This window comes from Pinus tabuliformis, chromosome 2_1 (assembly GCF_031772625.1).
Source record: "Pinus tabuliformis cultivar Carrire ecotype Pingquan chromosome 2_1, CPIR1, whole genome shotgun sequence".
Lineage (NCBI taxonomy): Eukaryota > Viridiplantae > Streptophyta > Pinopsida > Pinales > Pinaceae > Pinus > Pinus tabuliformis.
Window position 1 is genome coordinate 634,096,974 of NC_142299.1, and position 24,269 is coordinate 634,121,242.

At 34.6% G+C, this 24,269-nt stretch overlaps 1 protein-coding gene across 15 annotated transcripts in view; it reads left to right on the forward strand.

Moving 5' to 3' along the window:
- Positions 1-14,215: 14,215 nt before the first annotated feature.
- LOC149202148 (protein MEI2-like 2) overlaps positions 14,216-24,269 on the forward strand; it is a 118,458-nt gene continuing 108,404 nt past the window's right edge. For 3 of the 15 annotated variants that reach the window (XM_089403091.1, XM_089403090.1, XM_089403097.1), the window contains exons 1-5: positions 14,217-14,381; positions 14,492-14,597; positions 14,772-14,998; positions 15,182-15,272; positions 15,526-15,683. The gene's annotated coding sequence lies outside the window, so the exon portion shown is untranslated. Of the gene's footprint in view, positions 14,598-14,771; positions 14,999-15,181; positions 15,273-15,525; positions 15,684-15,788; positions 15,836-24,269 lie in introns of all 15 variants that reach the window. The other 12 variants (XM_089403100.1, XM_089403099.1, XM_089403101.1 and 9 more) reach the window with 10 other exon arrangements.

Below are 24,269 nucleotides of genomic sequence, written 5' to 3' on the forward strand. Positions count from 1 at the left end.
CCTCCCACATATCATTTGTGGTGTTTTTCTCGGCAAGATTAGGTATCAAGTGATATTGACTCCATTAAGTATGATCAACTTGACCTTTGCATCTAACTTGTTATGCCTAGCCAACTTTTCCATGTCAGTTGGTGGGGCGACCTTAGTGTCAGCAAACTCCCATAGACCATTCACCAACAATACTAGCTTGTTTTTTTTCCTTTCATAGAATGTAGTTGAAAAGCCCATCCAACTAGTTCTCATACATCAAGCCATCAATCATTTTTTAAAATATGTCCTTCCTTGAATGGCAAGTCAACTCATCTCCCTCTTAGAGTTTATCCTTGTGCACAGTATGATACAACTGCCCTTCAAAAAAGTTGCTTTGATACCATGTTAGAATTTCCATGCACACTAGGTATGGTCTATGTCTTAATTAGAAGCATAAACACACTAGTAGTGTATAACTTCAAAATGACTTGCATGACATAGATATAACAATAATCATATCAATGATAATACACAAGAGTTAATTTCCCAAATCTTGTTCCTTATTGGTCTTTTAATAAGAAATCCATAGGGGTCTCATACCATGGATCATGGCCCTTTAAAATCCCAATATAATGCCAATAAATTAGGTTCTTCCTTTTACCACTAACTTAGGGTTGAGGCCAAGTCCCTCAGGCCTTCATTTGCCTCAAAACAAAACACAATAATACAAATTGCAGTAACTACCTGAGTTGGTACCTTTAGGTCAGGTTCCTTAACTTATTGAAATCCAGTCCTCCTGCTATCACCTTGTTTTTGCTTCAGTCAACTTTACAACCCTATCTATCTTGATGTCAACTTTTTCCTTGCTTGTGACAGGCCTTAACATACTTCCTTTTGGCCAATGGCCTACTCCCTTGACCATGGTAACCTTCAACATTCAACAAAAAATTGTTTAGAGATATCCGCAGCCATGTTTCCCTATTTTGAGGTGTGGTCAACGTCCAATAGGCCTCGGTCTGTCCTCCTCAAGATCTCTAATAGGCCCTACGACCCCTACGACCCTGTGACATACCTACGACCCTACAGTATTGCCTTTGGCCAGGCTACTCCAAATATATGCCCCTTCCTCATTTCAACGAAAGAAATTTGGCCTTCTTTGCTTGTTAGTAGTGGCTCCTTGCTACTCTTCCTTGGCTCTCCATGAACTTTATCCTTTGTTGCGGGTTCTTTCTTGCTAGCTCCCCACACAAGTGATGCCACTTCTCACTTGATTTCCATTATCCTATCCTTTGGCTACTTATAGTTGTCCTTAGGTCACTCTTGGAACCCCTTTGACCATTAAGGTGCTGCCAACTCAACCTTAATCATTAATTATAATATAAATTGCTTTCCTTGGGTTCCAAGCCCATCCACTTTGGGTCAGAACCCAAAATTTTGGGTGCCTCGCCCACAAACTCTTATTTTTGTGGGTTTCTCCTCACATGCTTAACACCTAGGGCCTATAGGAGTACCTCCTGAGGCTACCTAATTTCAATAGAGATCTCATGAACTAGAGTTATACAAGACAAAAAAATTACTACACCTTTAATGGTAAGAGCATAACCAAACTCCATTAAGGAAATTCTTAAAGAACATGGAAGAAAAACACATGATATGCAAATCAGAAGAGCCATATGAAGTCTACATATTGAGATAATTGAAGATTATACGAGCTTTAGGAACAACTGCGAAATGGTAGCTTTGAATGCATGTCAACAAAGGTGGGAGGAATTATATGACACCCTGAAAGTAAAGGAACCCCATTCGCTTATAAATCTTCATGCAATAATAAATAGAAGAAAGTTATATGTGTAATCATTGAGAATTAAAGGATTGAAATGGACAAATTCAAATATCCTTTAATACTACATCCTATTTCAGATTATAGAGGGAATCTAACAGTTAACAAAGAAAAAGAAAGAAGGAAATGGGAGTCAATTGATATATGGACCGAATTTTATCTAGAGGAACATCACTCAAGTAGTTCCATATAACTTTTAAGTTGTATCTGAAGAACAACACACTCAAGTTATCTATTATGATTTTGATTCTGATTACTTGCACAAGGGACGTGCAAAGGATTAAGTTGGGAGGTAATGATGAGGGTTGAAATTGTCACTCTTAATCACCCCATCATTCTATCATCATTTCCTCATAAAAATCACTTGTTTTGTCCATTTTCATCCATTCTTACCTTATTATTCATCATATAGTGATTGGATTTAGTGGTAATGAAGAAGTCTTTTTTATAATTAGTTAACAATTTTGCGTGCTCTGGTGAATGTTGGTTGATTATGAGTTTGTAGGTATCAAACAAGATACCCCTTTATAGTTTCACTTGTGAGGATGACTACGGGAATTTTTGACATCAATCACAAAGTTGGACAGGTCTTTAGGATGGAACTCACGTTGGAGTATTTTTCTATAGCACTAAGATTTGTACCATTTGTACAATCATACTACGAAATTTCTTCGTAGCCAAAGACATTTCCAAATAAGAAAGCCACTGTTGTTGAAACTTTTGTCAGCAACAATGTGTTTTTCTATTGCAAATATTTAACTTTTTAAGCTCATTTACTTTTTATTCGCTAGATCAAACTTCTGATTTTGTCTCAACCCACTTTAGGCCATTCAACCCATGAGGCTTGAAATCAAGTTGAAGTAGGGAAATTGTGGGGAAGTAGTTAAATCAATTTTATTTTTGGATAAGTTTTGGGACACCTAAGTGAAACTTGTTGCCTCCTTTATTTCTAGCAAGAACCGCTAGAAAATTGCAAGCAATTGTGTCAGTTTTTGTATACAAACTTTGAGAACCAAACTTAAAAGGTTCAATTGTTTTCAGTTGATTTGTACCATTATCTTTTGTTAATGGAAATCACTTGTTTAAGTTCTTGAGAGAGTGCAACATGTAAACCACCACCACACTGTAGAGCAAGGGACACTCTACAACCATGGTGGCTATATTTTCTTGCTAGTACATATTTCTAGGTTTTTTGTCTACTAATTTCATTTACTGTTCATATTTTTACTACATATGTTTTATACTACACATACTTGTTTCAATATATATTTCTGAGACATTTCATCGATTTTTGTAGCATAGAATTCAATTTTGTAACTATATTTATGTTCCATAGCATTTTATTTTCAACAGAATACTTTGTTTGTTCCTAATGCGTTTTATTTCCCAATAGCTTTTGTTTATTTATGTAGCAACACTTTAGATTAATTTTCTTTTAGTAAAATAGATTAATAGGTTTTGTTGGTAGTTAGTTTTCTTTTGCATATATTTCCTTGCAATTAATTATTTCCATTGCTTCTTGTAGATTAATTTTGTTGTTTTTTAATAAGAACTAATTTTGATATTTAGCTACAATGGTTTGTACAAATTTTCCTGTAATTAATTGTAGTTACTATAAATAAGTTGTAATTAGTTTTCTCACTTCTTGAGTTGTGAAATGCATCTAAAGATGCATATATTTTGTTGAGCGGTTTGTAAAGTTTATGACCCCAGATTGATATTAAAGACAACCATTTACTAGAACATCATAGAAGCTTGTCAACAACCAAAAAAAAAAGTTTATAAAAATGTTTATTTGATTCCTCTATACGTATGTATGCTAAAATACTAAGTTGTAAAGTGATTTATTATTTAATTTGATTGCACCAATATATGCTAAAATACTAAGTTGTAAAGTGATTTATTATTTAATTTGATTGCACCAATATATGCTAAAATACTAAGTTGTAAAGTGATTTATTATTTAATTTGATTGCACCAATATATGCTAAAATACTAAGTTGTAAAGTGATTTATTATTTAATTTGATTACACCAATAGGCACTCTATAGCCTAGTATGGGGGAAATGTTGTAGTAAAACTGTAGATACGAAAATACCAATAACGAAACATAATTTTTGCAGAATTAAAAAAGTAATAAAAATAATAAGTCGATTCAATTCAATTTGTTACATTGTAATTTTGTTTTTATTGATAAAATTACAAATATTAAGTTTTGAAGTCATTGCCCACATTGAGAGAGAGAAGGAGCATGAAAAAGGGGTTTCAACTATCAATGTCTTTAAAATTAACCAATGTGTTCTAATATTAACTATGAACACTTAACTATGCATATATGCATATAGCATAGATCCATCTTAACCTGAAATCTAATACGCATCAAAGATGGATCAAATCTCTTGAAGTGCAAACCTCTTTTAGAATGCAAAATTTGAAGAAAGGTTTGCACCTCGATGGATTTGATCCTTATCAGTGCTTGATAAGTGCAAACTTCTTTTAGAGTGCAAAATTTAAAAAAAGACTTGCAGCTCAAGAACTTTGATCCCTCTTGACACTTGATAGATTCAAAATTAAAATGTATTTATACTAGTTTTAAATAAATAAATAAAATTAGAAAATTTATTTTTGCAGTACTTAAAAAAATTTAAATGATATTAAAAAAAACATTACTCTCTTTACCCAAATTAAATTTCCACTTAAACATACTAAACTCTCAAACAAAATATATATATAAATATATATAAAATCTTACAAAATCTTATTACCTTAAAATAATTAAAAATACTAAAAGAGAATAATAAAATAACACAACAACCAAAAAGATATTAAAATTGCACTTAAATGAGGAGTCTATTCATCCATTACACCAAAAGCTGCCTGGATGCTTTCGTGTATAGGATGTAAACTATTAACAAAATTGGCATGTACCCTCATTCCTACCTATAATAGTGATGATTTTATAAAATAGACCTACAATATTTAATGCGCAACTGCAAAACTTCCAATTGTAATATAAAACACTACCCACCTCTTTATGAGACATTGCACCCTATGGGTTAGTATATCAAACATTTGACCTTAAATTTTATCACCCTTCTCTTAACGTGGAAGAAAACAACATGTACCTAGACTTACACAAGTACTTTGAAAACTTCATAATTGAATTCGGCTCAATAATTGGTATAATAAATTCATTAGTTCGAAAATTTCTAATCATTTTTTTAATATTTAAAAATTAACAATATTTATTATTTTTTAATATTTAAATAAAAATAATTTATTATTAAATATGAGAGTTAATAACTTTTAAAAACATTATCAAATTTAAACATATAATTTATAACTTTCTTATTTTATAAATTGCTTACCTTACCGACCATGATTTCTCATTTCTAACTAAATTAGTGACGTGTTAAATTACTTCTTTGGATGAGAGCAAATTCAATTGCTTAACAATGATCACCCATTTCTAACGGAAGTTTTGTTAAATCACGAAAACCCTTTTATTTAAATTACTTTGATAACAAATTTAGAATGAGATTCAACTTAATTAAGGTTTAATTTAAGTAGTCATATTGATATGAAAAGTTTGAATCTAAAGACCCTGAGTATATATATATATATAATTAGGTGAATTTATAATGCTTTAAAGTAATATAGGTAATGTTTGTAATCAAATATTTTGATTATCAATATGAAATTAATAGTGTATCTAATCATTTGCAAGTTAGATATATTAGTAACTTAGAAAGAGTTGAGAAATTGTGTGGTTGTGGATGCCTATTCTTTAAACCTTATCACAATGGGACAAACACGTCCCTTGGAATTGAATTGAACCTAGGTGGATGAGAGAATAAACCATGCTCCCAACTACCCAATCTAACAACTCCAACTCTTGATAAAAAGAAGGACATGAGAATAGACTTTGATCCACTTGTGTGTGGGCATGTCACAAGACAATTTCATATAATCTCTCTAGGTACAACCACACATATATCCCCATAGCTCTAAGTTAGGCGCTCACGAAATTGAATATTGCCCAATAATGAAGAACTACTTGCTTCTTGCCATTGGATCCAACTCATTTGAGCACACCTTTATAAATTTTAACACTTAAATCATTACACATAGGAATTATTTATCTCATTAAAAAAAAAATTCAAGAATCTAATCCCACAAACAAAAACTTCTTATACACTAATTTGTTATCTACCTTAATTGTAGCATTAAAAATAAATTATTATTATTATTTGAATTTAAAAATATAACTATTTAAAATTTGTGAAAAATCAAATATATTATAATTATAAAATTAATAATATTAAAAATTTTAAATAATTTTATTTTCCATTTCAGTTTTTAACAATAAAATGGAATATAGTATACTTTAATAACAAAAAGTGAAATAGAGGATCCGATTCGTTTAGGGATGGAATTTGACGGACACATTGCTCATTATAGGGTGATTTGTTCGTGAAATATAGGTAAGAAAATTGCAAAATAGTTAAGTATTTTTTGTTGAAGCTATGAATACTGACGAGGAGATGTGAAAACTGTCAAATTTAATGAGTGTAGTTGAGATTCCAACCTTGGGTCCATTTGTGCTATGTTGAATTCAAATAGCCATAAATTTTACGTTTCTGTATTTTTCTTTAATAAAATGGATAAACTTTCCTATTTGGAAAAAGAGTTGAAAATGAGAAAATAGGCGTTTTATATTAGGGATGAAATTTCCTATTTGGAAAAAGAGTTGAAAATGGGAAAATAGGCGTTGTATAGTAGGGATGAAATTTCCTATTTGGAAAAATAGTGAAAACGAGAAAATAAGCGTTTTATATTAGGGATGAAATTTCCTATTTGGAAAAAGAATTGAAAAAGGAAAATAAGCATTTTATATTATAGATGAAATTTCCTATTGGAAAAAAGAGTTGAAAATGAGAAAATAAGCCTTTTATATTATGGATGAAATTTCCTATTTGGAAAAAGAATTGAAAATGGGAAAATAAGCGTTTTATATAATACCATGTATGTGAAAATTCCAAAGTTAGGATAATAAAGAAGTTTAAGGGATAAGGCATTTACATTGGAATATGGAATATTCATGGTTTCTTGGTCAAAGTATATATGCTTTGAAATAGAGGTTAAGCCACCAAACTGAAATTTGATAATGTTTTGAAAAATATAAAAGTTAAAACGCTGAGTTCTGAAGTTTTTTTATGTTAAGAAAATAGATAAGTATAAAAAAATATTAAATATAATATATATATATATATATATTTTGGTAAGTTTAGATTTATATATTTTAAAATTATTAAAAGTTGTTTTGTTTTTTCCTGTTGGGAAATTCACTGGAGTATATAATAGTTTAAATGTTATTTATCATGTTTTATAATAATAGGTAAATTATTATTTTTAATATGTATGTTTTTCTTGTTTTATTTCTATTTTGGTTTTAAGTATATTTAAAGAAAAATGTTGTTTTTTTTTGTTTTTACAATTATTTATTATTCAAACTTGTAATTTTGATTAATGAAATTGTTATTTTAAATATGAAAATTAGATTTTGGTATTTTTAAATATTTTAAATCTAATTATATAATATTAATATTTGATTTTTTTTCATTATTATTATTATTTTTTTTACCAATTTAAAATGATTATTGTGATTTTTTTAACCAAGATTAGTTTTCATGCTGATATTTAATAAAAATTTGATTACTAATAATAAAATTATTATTAAGATATTGTTAAACTATAATGTGTTTAAAAGTGATTTCATTTATTAAATTTTTTTGCTACCTGACCTCATAAAATGTATTTTTTTGAGATATTTTAAATAAAATTTAAAAAATAATGAGTAAATTGGTTAGCTCAATTCACAATTGTTTTAATAACGAAATGTTATGTTCTATGACATTTCATGTTCAAACTCTCTGTGGACCAATCAACTAAAAAATAAAAAAATAAAATTTAAGAATATTGAATATAGGATATGATGAAAATCATACTTAAATGAATTATAATAAAATGGGCCAATCAACTAAAAAATAAAAAAATAAAATTTAAGAATATTGAATATAGGTATGATAAAAATCAAACTTAAATGAATTATAATAAAATTTCACAGTTTTTTTTTCCAAATAAACAAGTATGCAAATTTTATTAAAAAAGAGAGCTAGGATCAACCCAAAACCGTTACATTCTTCAATAGTGCCAATATTCCTTGTTGGTTTGAGATTGAACATAAAGGCTCAATCCAAACCCTCAAATGATTCCCCATGAAACAATTTTTTTTTTAACCCTTTCCAACAAATATTTTTCCAAAAAACTCCTAAAATCAACATGCATTTACACTCATTGTTTTGCTACTTTATTTTAGACCGACTTCTGGTTTTTCTTGGTGAAATATTTTTCTTCTTCTTTCACACTTTAATCCAATCTGTAGTTTCTGTCACGATCAGTGAATCCTTCGATGTGTGAACCTTGTTATTTTCCATATCTTCCTTATCTGCTGATCTGAATGAGGAATGGTTTTTTTCAGCAATTTTACTTGGGGATTCAGGGGCATGTTAATCTTTCATTGAAATTTGTTGTTCTTGCACTGCTGTTGAATCCGATGGGTCCCCATTCACTTCTTCCTGATTGATTGTCGATTGCTTCAGAGAATCCCCTTTGTCTGAATTTCCTTTACTTCTCCCTCGTTATGAGGTTATTTTGCCTTATATACCGAGTAATGCTTGTATTGAGCTCCCTACCACCATATAGATCTCTAATTATTTTTCTGAGCATTATTGTTTTGCAAACACTTTGGGCAGTTTTTGAGTACGTGCCCAATTTCATAGCATGCTCTAGAACAAAAAGACACCTTTTCATAATCAATCTTCTGAGTCCACACATAATTTGGAGTCGACATATTAATTTCAACAAGAAATCCCTTGCTGAAATCCATCTCCATGCAAATTCATGCATAAGTAGTTTTATAATACATTTTCCCTGCTAGATTATAACAAATAAAAACTTCCTTAACGCATTTCCAATAGAGGATAACATTGGGAGACCCAACAATGTAGGGGAAGATTCAGAAACTTGACCCAAACAAGAGCTAAGGAAATAGATGTCAATATTGGATCAAAGGTGGGAGTCTAGGGCTACAAAAAAGGTTAGTGCTGCCCCAAAAACAAGGTCTACAATAAAAAAAAATTATGCTTGTCCTCAGCATCATCAAAATCAACAACAAACAAACCCCTAACCAAAGGATAAATTGTCAGATCATTCGTTAATAAAGGTTTCCACGATTTAGAGATCCACTTGTGTAGATCAAACAATCGTGACGAATACCCATTAAATCTGCATACTAACCCTTTATCTAAAAAAAAACATCATTAAAAGCTCCTTTATCCACAACAATATCAGGGTTCCTGAACAATCGAAAGAACATATATGGCTTTCGGTATGGCACTATACGAAACAGAGGCCTGAGCTGCCATTCCTTCAACAAATTTCTTTTATGAATCCCCATAATTCAACATGGATAAGGGAACTGCAAAAACCCTAGTTGTTGCTCTTCTCTCAACCATGAGATTCACGTTGCAAAGGTATATATTAGTTGTAGGGAATGTGTTTGATAAAAAAATCACTAATTATTAATAAATATAACTCATTCTTTTTTTCGCATGTACAACACATTGTACTATCATTATTGTGAGCATTCATTATGTCACTTGCGATGAATTGAACTTGGGTGGGGAGGATTTCATTCCTTCCTCCCAACCACCCAAGATAACCCCAGTTAACAAATATAATTTAAAATGTGTCCACATATTAAATTTAATTATAATAAATATATTAAAATATATCTTTCACAATTATACACACACACACACAAACATATATATATGTATACACACACACAAAGAGAGAAGGTTGATTCTATTACTTTTTTGTTTTATTGTCTATAATATTTATTGATAATAATGAATGCAATTGTGAGATGTAGGATTATGATTGTAACAAAAATTAATACCAAAATTGCATTGAGCATCCTACCTTGAGATGGGAAACCATGATTTATCGTGACCTAAGATAAAACTTGACTTGCCCATTGATGGAAACCAGGTCTTAATCGTTTCAACAACAAGTTCCATGTAAAGCTAAAGGATTGGTGTAAAAGCTGAGAAGGAGACCATTACAAAACTAAAATAATAAGAATAAAACTAAAAGGTCATAATGCTCCAAGGTGCCTGGCCTCGTCAAAGAGTGTGATGGGAGCCTCCTCGAAGGTTCTTAACACTCGCACCTAGATCTTCCCACCTTGCTTCTTCACTAACCAAGAGACAAGGGTTATTAAGAACCTGTTATGCTGCTCGAGAGGTCTAACTTATCGATGATGTGTTGCAACTCCTCTTCCTATGGTGATAGAGCTAGTCCGATAAATTCCGTAGCGTGCTAGTATAATTCATGTATGCACTAGATTTTTGTGTGTTGAGTACTTGAAGTTTTCAAATCCTTAGCAAACTCTACAATCTCCCTTTCCATCTAGCATTTTGTTATAATCTTCCTCGTTGCCTTGGTGCGCTTCTCCAACGCTTAGACACAATGGCACCGCTCTGGGAAAGTTAATATATGGTACACAATGACAGTAGTGGCTACGTCCCACTCCACCCTGGAACTACAAAGGGGCCTTGTCATTGATTCCTTCCCATTAGTTCGCTGATGACCCATGCAAGCTTTGCAAATGACCCTTGACAACCACTTTGCCAGTAATAAACCAACTAGATAACACCCTGGAGAATGACAGTGCAAGGTTACGAACCAGAATGTAAAGCACACATAACTAATGAGGAGATTATCATAAAATGCATTGGCCTTGACAATTGCATGTTTTAAGAGTCGTGGCCTCATTTCTAGTGCAAACATGTCCCCTCACATGCATCACTTAAACCTCTGGATTTCTTCATAATGACCCTGAACTTCCATGCATGTTCAACCCTACAATATCCATCAGAATGGTGGCTTCATATGTACTACCCTCGCCTTGGAGTAAATGTGGGAGGTTAGTGCAGGTGCTAGCAACCATGTGGTGTGATCATAACTTTCATGGTTCTTGAGAGGGCTAGGCATGGCTTGACACCAACACCTCCCCCTTGTTGCACCCTACGTGGGGTCTCTAATACCTGATAGTTTAAATAAACACTTTTAAAAAATATAAATTTGAAAAGATCAAAATGTTTCCCTTAAATATAAGATAGAATGTAATTTTCATAGTTGGAGATGCTAACATTCTCTCTCTCTCTATATATAGATGTGATTACAGGAATCTAAAACTAAGTTGACCTTGTATTTGTTTGATATGTGATCGATTCCAACCACTACCACTATAACCTCTAAGTAAAGCCAGATGCGCCTCGACATAAGTTAAACTTTGAATCACATACTTTACATAATATTTCATAACACGATCATTATAAATTGAATACTAAAAAACCAACATTATATTTATAATGATAATTACATTTTTATCAATTTTTTCTTATATTTGAAATCTTAAATAAGCACTAAGTTTAAAATATTAAAATATTCCCCTCACATGTTCGGCATAAAGCATATACATAATTACAATCACAAATACAAAAGAGTATACCTTTAATCACATACTTTACATAATATTTCATAACATGATGATTATAAATTGAACACTAAAAAACCATTATAAACAACATTATATTTATAATGATAATTACATTTCTATAATTTTTCCTTATATTTAAAATATTAAATAAACACTAAATTTAAAATATTAAAATTAAATAAACACTAAATTTAAAATATTAAAATATATCCCTCACATGTCTGGCATAAAGCATATACATAATTACAATCACAAATACAAAAGATGTAACATTATACCCAAATGCTATTTATTATAGTATTTTTAGGATGGTCATATAATTAATAAATTTAAAAGTTTGTTTTGGTTGATTGGTGACCAGTTAATTTATTAGTAAGAGTATTTTAATTGGTTAAAGGGTAATGCTTAATTTAATTAATTAATTATTTATTTATGTTAAAGTGAAAAATGATCATTAAGTTTTATTTTATATATTTTTATATTTATTGGATTTTTTATTTGCATTATGATTTTTATTATGAGGATTATATATATATGTGTAGTGGAGGAGTTGTTTGGAAAGTTATGGAAATTCCGGTCATATTTTTATTTTATATATTTTTATATTTATTGGATTTTTTATTTGAGTTATGATTTTTATTATGAGGATTATATATATATATATATATATATATGCACATGAATGCACGGTTCAGTGGTCGGGGCAGTCGGCTTACTTGCACCCCGCCCGTGTTCGATCCTCTATTGTGTTGTTGCGCGGCAGCCTATATGTAACTTCGTGATTGTATATTGGCATAGTATATCGGTGTATGTTGATGGATGTCAGCTGTATATATGTAAATGTAACTTCATGATTGTATATTGGCATAGTATATCGGTGTATGTTGATGGATGTCAGCTGTATATATGTAAAATAATTGTACATTGGGCCTAATATATAAAGCTTCTTCAGGGGACTAGCCACCCCCATTTCAATATATATATATATGCGGAGGAGTTGTCCGGAAAGTTACGAACCGGTCATATTTAGAGAAGTTGTTAAACTTAAAAATTTTAGGTGTCCTAGACGTTTTTGATGGTGCTGAATCTATTTCCACCATCAAAAACACGATTCAAACACTACCTCTATAAGATTTTTTGAAATTCTTTTACCCTGATTCTGGCCACATTTGACCATCCGGGCAATTCCTCTGCAAATCTTTTGAAGTAAGATTTTGATAAAATTTGGCAGATTTTTTTGGGAATTTAGGTTGCAATTGTCCAACTTCAGGATTTTGGATACTCTGGGGTTTTTGATGGTGTTGAATCCATTTCCACCGTAAAAAAAAAATGATTCAAACACTCCTATACTCTTTTTTGAAAAAAACCCAAATTCCCACTAAAATAAACCATTTACGCAAAATTATCCCCTCCATAAACAACACCATTTAACCATCTTATTTATCCCTAGTGCTACGACATCTTAACTCTCATTCAACACATTTTTAATAATTTATATTTTCAAATCCAATAATTATTAATTTAAATTGTTATAATATAAAAATTGCTCACTAACATTTCACATAGTAAATATCTTTAATGCTTATGTTATCTTTAATTTCGATCACATTATTTTCTAACATCCAAGAACATTGATTCAACTTAATTGTAAATAGTGATTTAACTCATCAAATTTAAAAAAAAAATTAAATTAATTATAATGCATTTTTTTAATTTATGAAAAAAACAATTTTTTTTTAAAATTTAAACTTTTCCACTTTTATGTCAATATAATTTGATGATACAATTTTTTACCAAAATCATAATTTTAAAATAATAATAATCATATATTTTAACACTCTTAAATATTTTCTTTTATTTACTATTTATATTTTTATAGAAATTAAAATAATTCTTTAACATATTTCAAATTAAAATAATCAATATAAAACTTAACAAAAGATTGAATGTGTAACTCACAATCCAAACTTTAGATTCTCACTTCTCAACTTTTATATCAACATAATTTGATCAAACAATCTTTTACCAAAATCATAATTTTAAAATAATAATAACAATATATTTTAACCCTCTTAAATATTTTATTGCAGTGAAATCTATAGTCTCAACATTTACTGTTTATATTTTTATTAAAATTAAAATAATCAATATAAAACTTAAAAACAGATTGAAACTATAACTCATACTCCAAACTCCAAACTTTAGATTCTCACTTCTACCGAGAGAGAGAATTCACCTACAATTGACAAAACAACCCAACAATAGTTTTGACCACTTACTTCCCACAAATGGGAACTCTCAATGCCACTGACCGGTTTTTTAAACCATTGGTTTTCACAGATTCTAAAGATGTCAGGGGGGACAAATTTTCCCTGGCACAAATGAGATTCTGGCTAATATTTTATATGTTGTTCTCTTACAATAATGCAAGTTGAATATAAATATTGTTTTGTAGAATGTTTAGAATATGGGTTACTCAATATCTATCCAGATTACTGTGTTATCCCGTAAGATCCTAGTGGGGACAACGATACGTGTCTGTTCCCTACTGACGAAAGCGACGTTTCACAGTCGTCCACGTGGCGAAATATCATTCGAAAGTGGCCCACTTAAATGATGTAAAGGTACACTCAATCATACATCAGTGTGTCCTCCCCCCAAAAAAATCGCATTTATATTTGTTGCAACCATGTAAACGGATCTCAATTCCCTATACAATGGAATTTAATAAGGGTTTCAATTCCGCGAGTAGCATGGCAGCATTTGGTACAGATATTTCTCGTTTTTTTTTTTCCTGTTACCCAGAGCCGAATAGAAATTCAATGCCGTTGAATCCGGGTTCGAATCCCACGAAGTCCCTAGCAACTGTGGTCAGGCGATGATAATGAATATTGCGGTTATGCTCGGGACTCGAACTCGTGCACTCCGTCGATCCATAATTCGGTAACAAAATTGTTAGGCAGGGTAGCAAGTGATTCTTTCCAAACCCTAGATTAGCAGTCCGATCCCAGGAATTCGGCGTTTGTTTATGGTTAATTATGCATGAAATACAGGATGGGTCTCGGGCCTTAAAGGGGGAGGCTCGTCGGGTATGCGTCGATTCTTCATTCTAGCATGAAATTACGGGAGAGAATTGGTCGACATTTTTCGAATTATCAGGTAGATTGCGTGTGCACGCTAAATTTCTGCAACTTCTTTTTAGATACTTTGACCGCAAATGCTGTTTTGAATTAGCTAGACTTGAACACGTTCGTGACCGCACTGAAACTATATTTTTTTTTCTTTAAAAGATTTGAGCTTTTCTTTTTCCTATTTATTATTAAAACAATGCAGGGTTAGTAGATAACGAAATCGATTGCGGTTAGGGCATTTTCGGTTTTTGAATTTTGCGTAGAACTACCGAATTGAGTGGGATGTGTAAGAATCAGACTGCAAATTTACATAGCCGTACGGATTGACAGCAATTCAGTTTCAGGCTTGGATCGGTAAGGTGAATTTCATACTGCTAAGTTGTCGACTGAAGATTCTCGCAGGAGGACGCGTGTAAACTCTGTTTTTCAGTAAGCCATATTGTTTGCTTTTAGCGTATTCTATATTATTGTCCATTATGTATTTATGCATGTCCAAGTTGGCAGAGTAGATTTCTTCTTGCGGAAAGAAAAATCTAGACGCACTAAAAAGGTTAATAGATTTATTTTCGCAGGGTTTAACGAATGTAGGTTTATGGACTGCATGTTTTTCAGGCAGACCGAGTCAGGGAAATGACTCGCTATTACTTTCATCTGTAGACGAAGATATTGATTCCTTTTTTCCCCATCAAACTCTTGATTCCAGGTGCCAATTTTTTCTGTGAAAATTCATCGGTTGAATAATTTGTACGTCCTTTGAAAATTATCTATTTTCCAAATGTGTAATTGGTATTTTGAAAAATCATAACTTACCTGAAGTTTTTCGGATAATATTTTATTTGTTCTTTGAAATATTATCAGCTTTTGTTAAAGATTCTTAGATTATGTCCTGACTAAGGACATCTTCAACACGTGACTCGGCTAGTGTCATTATCTTTTGGAATACATTGATTGTGCAGAATTATTTAAAAGCCCGCTGAGAACAATTCTCGGTTTGCAGTTAGACATCCCAACGCAGTCAATTTTGCTCTATTGTTCACTCTTGTACACTGTTATGACATCATCTCATTGTTTTGTTCGATTTGGATCGCAAATTTCTGACTCCGGGTGAGAGCAGGTAACTATATTGTCGCTATACTTCAACAAATTCCGATGGCATATCCTTGTGACTCATCTCCCTTGCTTCAACTGTTTTCTTATATCTCTTGCTAACTCTCTGCAGCTCATCTTATTTGTTCGGGGTGCACATTTTGTAAGATAAATTTCACGGTATTTTCTCAGTGGAATTTATATGTTGATAAATTATGCTGGTTGTTTGCAAATTGCTGATCATTTTGATTGTGTGCAACTGCATACTGTTATAGTTTTTTTCTTCTGAAAACCAGAGGGACGAAGATGTCTGAATGCAGTAATGAGAATGGAAAATGACTTACAGGGCTCAAGTTTATGTTTAAATTGAAGCACAAATTTGTCAAAAAGTTTTTTTTCGAAAGAAAAGTTACAACTGAAGTCACATTTAAAAATCTATCAGATACTTCTATGTTTTCTTTAATTTCAATAAAGAATTGATATAATTGATATTTTTAAAGTTGGAAAAATGGCTGGCTTTTGTATACTAAAAATCATCAAAACACCCCATGGGTATGATAATTTTACTGTTCATATTCTCATATTCATGGGATTATTGTATTTTATCAAATTTTCCTACCAGTAGACATCTTTTATGCACATAGAATTTGGTGATTCTTTTGTGGATTTGATTGTAGCTCGCGGGATTTATACTTTTAGCTTTTGTGTTGTGTTTTGATCTTCTGACTTAGTGGATGCACACTCATTTTCTGGTTATGGATTACTCTATTTACTTTTGGGTGTGATTTAATAGGCATAACAATGACCATCTTAATTACTTGTGAGTCAATTGTGCAACTATCTATGTATGGAAAATTTTGAAAAATTTAAAGTCCCTTGTTGAAAATTAGCAAACAAGGAAATCAAGTATACAAGCCTTTGTTAACTTCAAGCTTAATTTTATTTTTAATAGAAAGTAGAAATATTTTCATATTAAATGCTAGAATTTTTGCGTTTATTTTTCTTTATTATATTGTTTGAGAAGGCCAATCGCCTAAATTTTTAGTAAGGGTTACAAACTGATTGACAATATAGCACAAAACATGGAATGTCACAGATAAATTGGATTTCCAAACTACCTACTTTTATGGAAAACATTTACAAGAAGATGGAATCAAGTGTGCCTACACAAAACTTAAATATGTCTTGCCCAATCTAAATTCTTTTAATTTCCTAGATAGGTTTGATTGGTGAGAATAACTTTTTCTTCAACAAAATCCACAAGATTCTTGCCCTTTTTATTACTTTTTTAAAAATTCAATCTATTTCCCTTCTTGTTCCTCTCGGGGAACGATATTCGGTGGGTCATTATACTCACTAGGATGACCTTCAAAGGAAGTAGCGATTTACAATTGAACTTGTCCACTAGATTAGTTGGATTATCTTTACACTTCATCTCCTTTAGGATGAACTATCTCATCTTGTCAATGATTATCATGAAGTGGTGGGTTAATTTGCACCAACTTACTCTCTTGTTTTGTGTCTTTTGAACTGGTGATATGATGTTGCAATTCTACATGCTTCACTAGGTTGTCATGCTTTTCTTCTTAGCCTTTTTGATTGCATCTTTTGAAGGGGCAACCTTAGAAACTTGCTTGGGACAAGTAGAGGTCAGGTGACTAATTTCAAGCAAGATTTGCACTTGAAACAAACCTGTTCATAGTCCAATGTTTGATTGCAGCTTATACCACCAACATCCAAAAGAATATCCTATGAAAGGTTTGGACCCACATCCTTCTCTATATAAATTGTTGCGAAGGTGGAGAACGACTAAAAATAGACTCAAGGGTGATCAAAATAAGACTTTCAAGACTCTCCTTGATTTCTTGACAAGAATCCTCATTGCAAAAATCTGGAGGGAGGTTTGGTCTTCTGGACTCCTCACCCAAAGTGGAAGAGGATAACACCTTTGTTAGGGGATGAAAGAATCGATGCCAAAGTTAGATGAACAATGCAATGCAACCCCTAAAGTAGGGATTGTTGCATAATGTCTCTTTGATTTTAACTTTTGAAAATTCCACAATGAAAAACCTTTTAACACACACCAATAAAATAGTATGCACTTGCAAAAAGTGCTTCAAGGACTTTGAAATACAAGAGTGAATATCTACCTTTTGATAAAAATAGTTGAAGTGACAGATTGTTACTTCAGAACTAAAATAATCTTCTTTGGAATTGACCACTTGAGAGTTGAGCTTAATGGTTGATTCAATGGGGGCCTTATTTCCATAAAGGCCACCCCAAATAAGAAGGGATTGTTGTAGCTTGCAATAGTGCCTTTAAGGGAGAGGGGGTTAGCCCAATTCCAAAGGGTGGTAGAGTTCATTGGTTGCTTGATAGCTATTCTCCTTTGGATTGCATTCTTCAGTAATGCCTATAACATTTATTTATGTACATAATAGAGATTGAGTTGGGGTAGAGGTGTAGTTTTAGAATGGTTTGTGAATGTGGTGCATACACGTGCATGCTCCCTCTTTTGATCTTGTCTCATCTCTAATAGTTTAGATTTTGTGCTTGTTTTAGACACCATTTTATCAATAAATTATTGATCTTAATTTAGAGGAAAAGTGCATGGTAGATGATGTTTCTAGTTTTAGACTCAGGTGCATTATTCTAGGAATAAGATGCTCTATTCTAGGGAACTTTTGCATGTAGTTGGGGTGCACTTTAGCATGATTAAGTTAAGTAGGGTGTAATGGTAGAGGTTGCTTGTTGCATTTGTTATTCATTGAATTTACTAGAGAGAGTGTGTGCATTGGTTTCTTTTCTTTCTCAAGTTAATAAAGAAAGTAGAGATGATTTTTTGAGTGTTGCAATTGTGAAAGTTTCTAAATTTATACATTAGAAACCCCTACTACAATTACTGGTTTAACATCTCCTACTTGTTCTTTGCATTAACAAGTTATTTAATTACATAAATATCGATGTAAAACATTATCGCAGCCTACACATACATACAGATCATGAACTGAAATATACTGAGACAATCGCACAAGGGAAACTGTTATTTTTTGGACAATCGTCCCCAGAAAAACCCAATTCGGGAAAACCGGTGCAACATATAGAGGGTTTGTATTATTAAGCAAATTCTTGAATACAACTAGGGTGCCAGATATGGCTCACCCAATGGAGAGAAATCCTGGCAGAAGTACCTTTATCTGGAGATAGATATTCTAGCAAATTCAACCACTTGATGATCAAACCCCACAGATGACCCGCTGTTCCCAGTGCTCGACAGCAATGGCTGCTCCAAGCTCTGGGCTGGAATTACGTCACCCCCACAGTGAGCCTCCCTTGCTCACAAAGTCGATTTGCTGAACTGCTCCTTCTTTGCTCCACAGAATCTCCCCAGCGCTGCCTCTAAGGTCATGCGTCAACCCCTACGGATTCTGTGTCACCTACGTCAGCCCCTACGGCCTTTGCGTCACCTTCTCTGGGACTGCGCTGTCTCTCTCGGTGTTGCTCTGTCTCTCTGCTATGTATTTTTTGGCCTCGAACTGAAGTGCCCTTGCTGAAGTGCCCCTCACTGCAACTCAGATCACTAGCTCGATTTTCTCAGCAAACCTTGCCCCAGAAAAATCGAACTCTTTGATCAATTCGGTGTGTCTCCAACTGACCCTCAAGCCTCCTCTTATACTTTTTCTGTTGATGAATCAACGACCACGATCTAATCTCTAATCAACAGCTAAGATTAGAACTGGCTTGATCCTCATCACTTAGAACCTTCTCACCCATATTTTTATTAATACACATTAATATTTTTATTTTCCTAAGTTTAGACTTAGGAACTCATTAAAAATATCAATTATTTTAATAACTCCTCATTTGGGTGGAATTTTTCCAAATGATTTCTGGGTTTTGGAGATCTCATGTGTTCTAGCCCCTCCACAAAATTTCGGAGCTAGAGCACATTTGATGCTACCCAAAATCAACACTCCCTCTTAGCGAGGAATGTGCTCTAGTAACACTTCTCAATAGAAGTACTACACTGATCCACTGCATCAGTCCTCTGTGTTGCTGATGCTTGGCCTGATGCCCTTCATCCACTGCACTGCTACTTCCTGTACTGCTGCCCATGACTCTGCCACTGCCACTGCTACATCTGTACTACAACTCCCTCTCAAAATGCTGCATCATGTTGCCCATAGCACTGCCACTGCTAACTGCTGCACTGCAACTCAGTTGCTGAGAAGTAAGCAATTGAAAACTCACCCAAACACTAACATGTTGGTCAGTTTGGATGCCTCGTGATGCTAAAGCTACCTCTGCTACTAATCTGTGCTGACCCTATGCTGCTACTGCGCTGCTGCAAACTGCTTTGTGCCTCTCGCACTGCTACAACATCCACTGCGCTGCCTCAGACTTTGGCACTCTAGCTCTGCCACTGTCGCTCCATCACACCTTGCTCCAACTGACACTCGTCACTTTGCTATTGTCGTTAAGGGCTCCCGTAGTCTATGTGATCCAAGAGTTTGGGCACCTCAAGGATCCTACCCTCCATGTAGTACTCTCGACTACAACTCTATCTCGCCCCACCTCTTCTCCAGAGGTGCATGAACACTCATGGCGCAATCGTCATCCTCGACATCCTTGTCTGCCTTTGTTGGAGCAGCCTTTGAGTCAGAAGCCTCTCCCTTGCCTTTCTTCCTGGGGCATTGAGTGGCATAATGCCCCAGCTCCCCATAGTTGAAGTATCTGACCTTGGTGATGTCCTTCTTCTTCTTCGTTTGCTGCCCCTGCTGTCCTACTGATGCGAGTGCTGCATTCTCCTCCTTCTTAACTCAGGCTCCCTTGCCACTACTTCTTGCCTTGGTCGACCTCCTGAGCTCTTCTTGTCGAAGAGCTGCTCACATCTCCTCCCAATTGGGGAGAGTCGCTCTGCCCAAGATACTTTGGATAAATGTCTCCCAGTCCTCGGTGACTGCATTCAGGGCAATCTTGACCATGAACTCTGGATCTGGTGTAGACCCCACGGAAGTTAGCTGGTCGTGAATCCCTTGCAACTCGAGAAGGACAGGATCTATATCCTCTCCTTTCTGCATCTGGTATTGTCTCAACTGATTTTCTAATAGCATCATTTGTTGCACGGAAGAGCCCTGGTACAAGGTGGTCAGGGTCTCCCACATCTCTCTTGCTGTGTCCTTCTCAGCAATGTGTGGTACTACATGATCTTTGACCCTGTCTAGGATCATGCACTTGGCCTTCGCCTGGGCCTCCTCGTACTGCTGTGCTGCATTAGTGTCAACTGGAAGAACAACCACTTTCAAGGCATAGTCCTTGATGCGATGTTTATCTAAGATTGCCAGGATCCTAGCCTTTCAGATGACAAAATTGGAAGCTTCGTCTAATCTGTCCTGATCCCTCAACTCATTCATTGCCATCTCTGCTCAAAAATAGAATTGGTTCTCTTCTCCCTCTCCTGTTGTCAATCTAGCAAGACTTGGATTTGGATTCCTTGGGTGCAAGAAACCCTCTAAGGAACAACTCCTCTTTAGACTCTCTCTAAGTCTTGATTTCCCTCTTGGAAATCCTTCGGCCAACTGTCGATTCGCTCCTCTCCAATCCTCCTTTGCTGCTACAACTCGGATCTAGATTTCTTGGTTATAAATCTGTCAAGGCAATGATTCCTTCTACCTTGGTTCAGTGTCCTTAGACACTGTTCTGCACCAACAAAAACAGCGTCCCATCAGCTCCTCAAATCGAAAAATCTACTCAGCTTCCTTAGCCTTGGCAACTTGAAGAATCCAAGCCCTTCAGGCTCTGCGCAATCATTGCGTGGGCTGGATCAACGCCTCCTGGCCCACTGCGTCAATCCTTCCTGGCTCAGAAAGATGACGTGGCTTTGCGTGAGCCTGATCTGCCCCCCTCTGTCTCTGCGTTGGCCTTGACGGCTGACGCACCTGTTGCGTGAGCTCCTCCCAACTACTGTGTCACCTCCACTTGGCTTGGAGTGCTGACGCAGGCACTGCGTGAGCCTCTGCATCACTTTCTCTGCACTGTGTCACTCCTACGTCTCTTGGGACAATTGCTTTTCTGCTGCAAATTCTCCGGATTTCTTGGCTGGTGTCTTCAATCGCTTATGATCTGTAATCGCTCTGATACCATGTGAAAATTTCTGAATCTATACATCAAAAACCCCTACTGCAATTACTGGTTTAACATCTCCTACTTGTTCTTTGCATTAACAAGTTATTTAATTACATAAATATCGATGTAAAACACTATTGCAGCCTACACATACATACAAATCATGAACTGAAATATACTGAGACAATCACACAAGGGACACCATTATTTTTGGACAATCGTCCTTGGAAAAACCCAATTTGGGAAAACCGGTGTATCATATAGAGGGTTTGTATTATTAGGCAGATTCTTGAATACAACTAGGGTGCTAGATATGGCTCACCCAACAAAGAAAAACCTTGGCAGAAGTACCTTTATCCAGAGTCGGATATTCTGGCAAATTCAACAACTGGATGATTAAACACCACAGATGACCCGACTGTTCCCAGTGTTGGGCAGCGATGGCTGCTCCAAGCTTTGCGCTGGAACTGCGTCACCTCCTCTAGCAACTCCGTCACCCCCATAGTGAGCCTCCCTTGCTCAAAAAGTCGGTTTGCTGAACTACTCCCTCTCTGCCCCACAAAATCTCCCCAGTGTTGCCTTTAAGGGCTTGCGTCAACCCCTACGGCTTCCGCGTCACCTGTGTCAGCCCTATGGCCTCTGCGTCACCCTCTCTAGGACTGCGTTGTCTCTCCCGGTGCTGCTCTGCCTCTCTGCTATGTATTCTTCAGCCTCAGACTGAAGTTCCCTTGCCGAACTGCCCCTCACTGCAACTCAGATCACTAGCTCGATTTTCTCAACAAACCTCACCCAGAAAAATCAAACTCTTTGATCAATTCGATGTGTTTCCAACTGACCCTCAAGCCTCCTCTTATACTTTTCCTGTTGATGAATCAACGATCGTGATCTAATCTCTAATCAACGGCTAAGATTAGAACTGGCTTGATCCTCATCACTTAGAACCTTCTCACCCATATTTTTATTAATACACATTAATATTTTTATTTTCCTAAATTTAGACTTAGGAACTCATTAAAAATATTAATTATTTTAATAACTCCTCATCCGGGTGGAATTTCTCCAAACGATTTCTAAGTTCTGGAGATCTCATGTGTTTTAGCCCCTCCACAAAATTTTAGAGCTAGAGCACATCCGATGCTACTACCCAAATCAACAACAATTTCTTATTAGGTTTTTTTTCCTAGAAAAAACCATATTTTCATTCATATTTGTGTGACAAAAATACATTTTACATATAGACCTATAGTGGATTCACTAGGATTTGCCTAGATCCTACAAGTGGCAAAATAACTATAAACCCCAAGGGTTGAAAACCCTAGGCCACAAAATAGAAAAAAACAAAATTATAGGGCATGTAGGCTCGACAAAGAAGAAACCCCAAAGGGGCTACAAAAATAAAGCCCAAAACAGACATCAATACATTACAAAAATGGGTAAAAATCCCCAGCAAAAAGATTTTCGGTTGGGTTAAACCACATACTACCAAATCCCAAAACGGTTCAAACATATACTCATTCCATAGTGCTAAGAAAACAAAGAGGTCGAACTAGCAACAATAGTGAGTGACAATGCCCCACAGAAACACTGGCCACAACTAGGCATGCAAATTGGCACCAAAGAAAGAAAAAGTGACGGCGAAAGGAGATGGCGTCAGCGAAACCCAAACATAAAATCCCAAGTGCTAAAAACATTGATGGCAACAGAGACCCCGTTGAAGCAGTGGCCGCAAGGAACCTACAATGAAGAACCAACTACGCATGGCGGCACCAATAGTCTCCAACGCAAAAATCCCAAGAAAAGCCCTTGCATCATGCGCAAATGAGACTCGACATCAGTAGATTAGGGGTTTGAAGCCATGAGCAGGTGGGTTGCCCAACTCACAACCCCCTCAATCCTTTCAACAAAATTACGACATAAAAAACAACACGCCAGATAGAGCAATGCTGATAGGAATGCCATGGTAGGACGATGAGGGGAGGCACGAAACAGGGCAAAAGCAGCTAGGGTTTAGCCGCCTTGCCATGCCCCCCTACAATTTATTATTAGCTGTTGTTAGTACATTTCAAGTAGCTTATGTGTTTTGAGGTGTAGAATATAGAAATAATTTTATGAGTTTCTTAAGTTTTTCATTTTTCTAAGATTAACAATGTGTAGGTATATTTACCAAGTATTGAAATTTAACATCCTATAAGAGCATATTTTTGAAACCTTCTAGGAATTTGTGTCTAGATGGTAAGGCTTCTACTAGGGATAAGGAGTTGTTAGAAGGTTTTAAGGGTGAGAGGCTTGAGATTTGTGCTTGAGAAAAGCACTTTGTATTTATGATAGGTTGTTTCAAATTGTTGATTTGTTTGGTCTAGGTGAGTTCTTGGAGTTGCAACAATGACAAGTCTTGGTATTTGAGGGCATCTCATTTGGTAGGGGACTTCTAATTTGTACAATGAAAGTTTAGGTTATGGCATCTATTATAGTTTTTTGATCTTAGGGT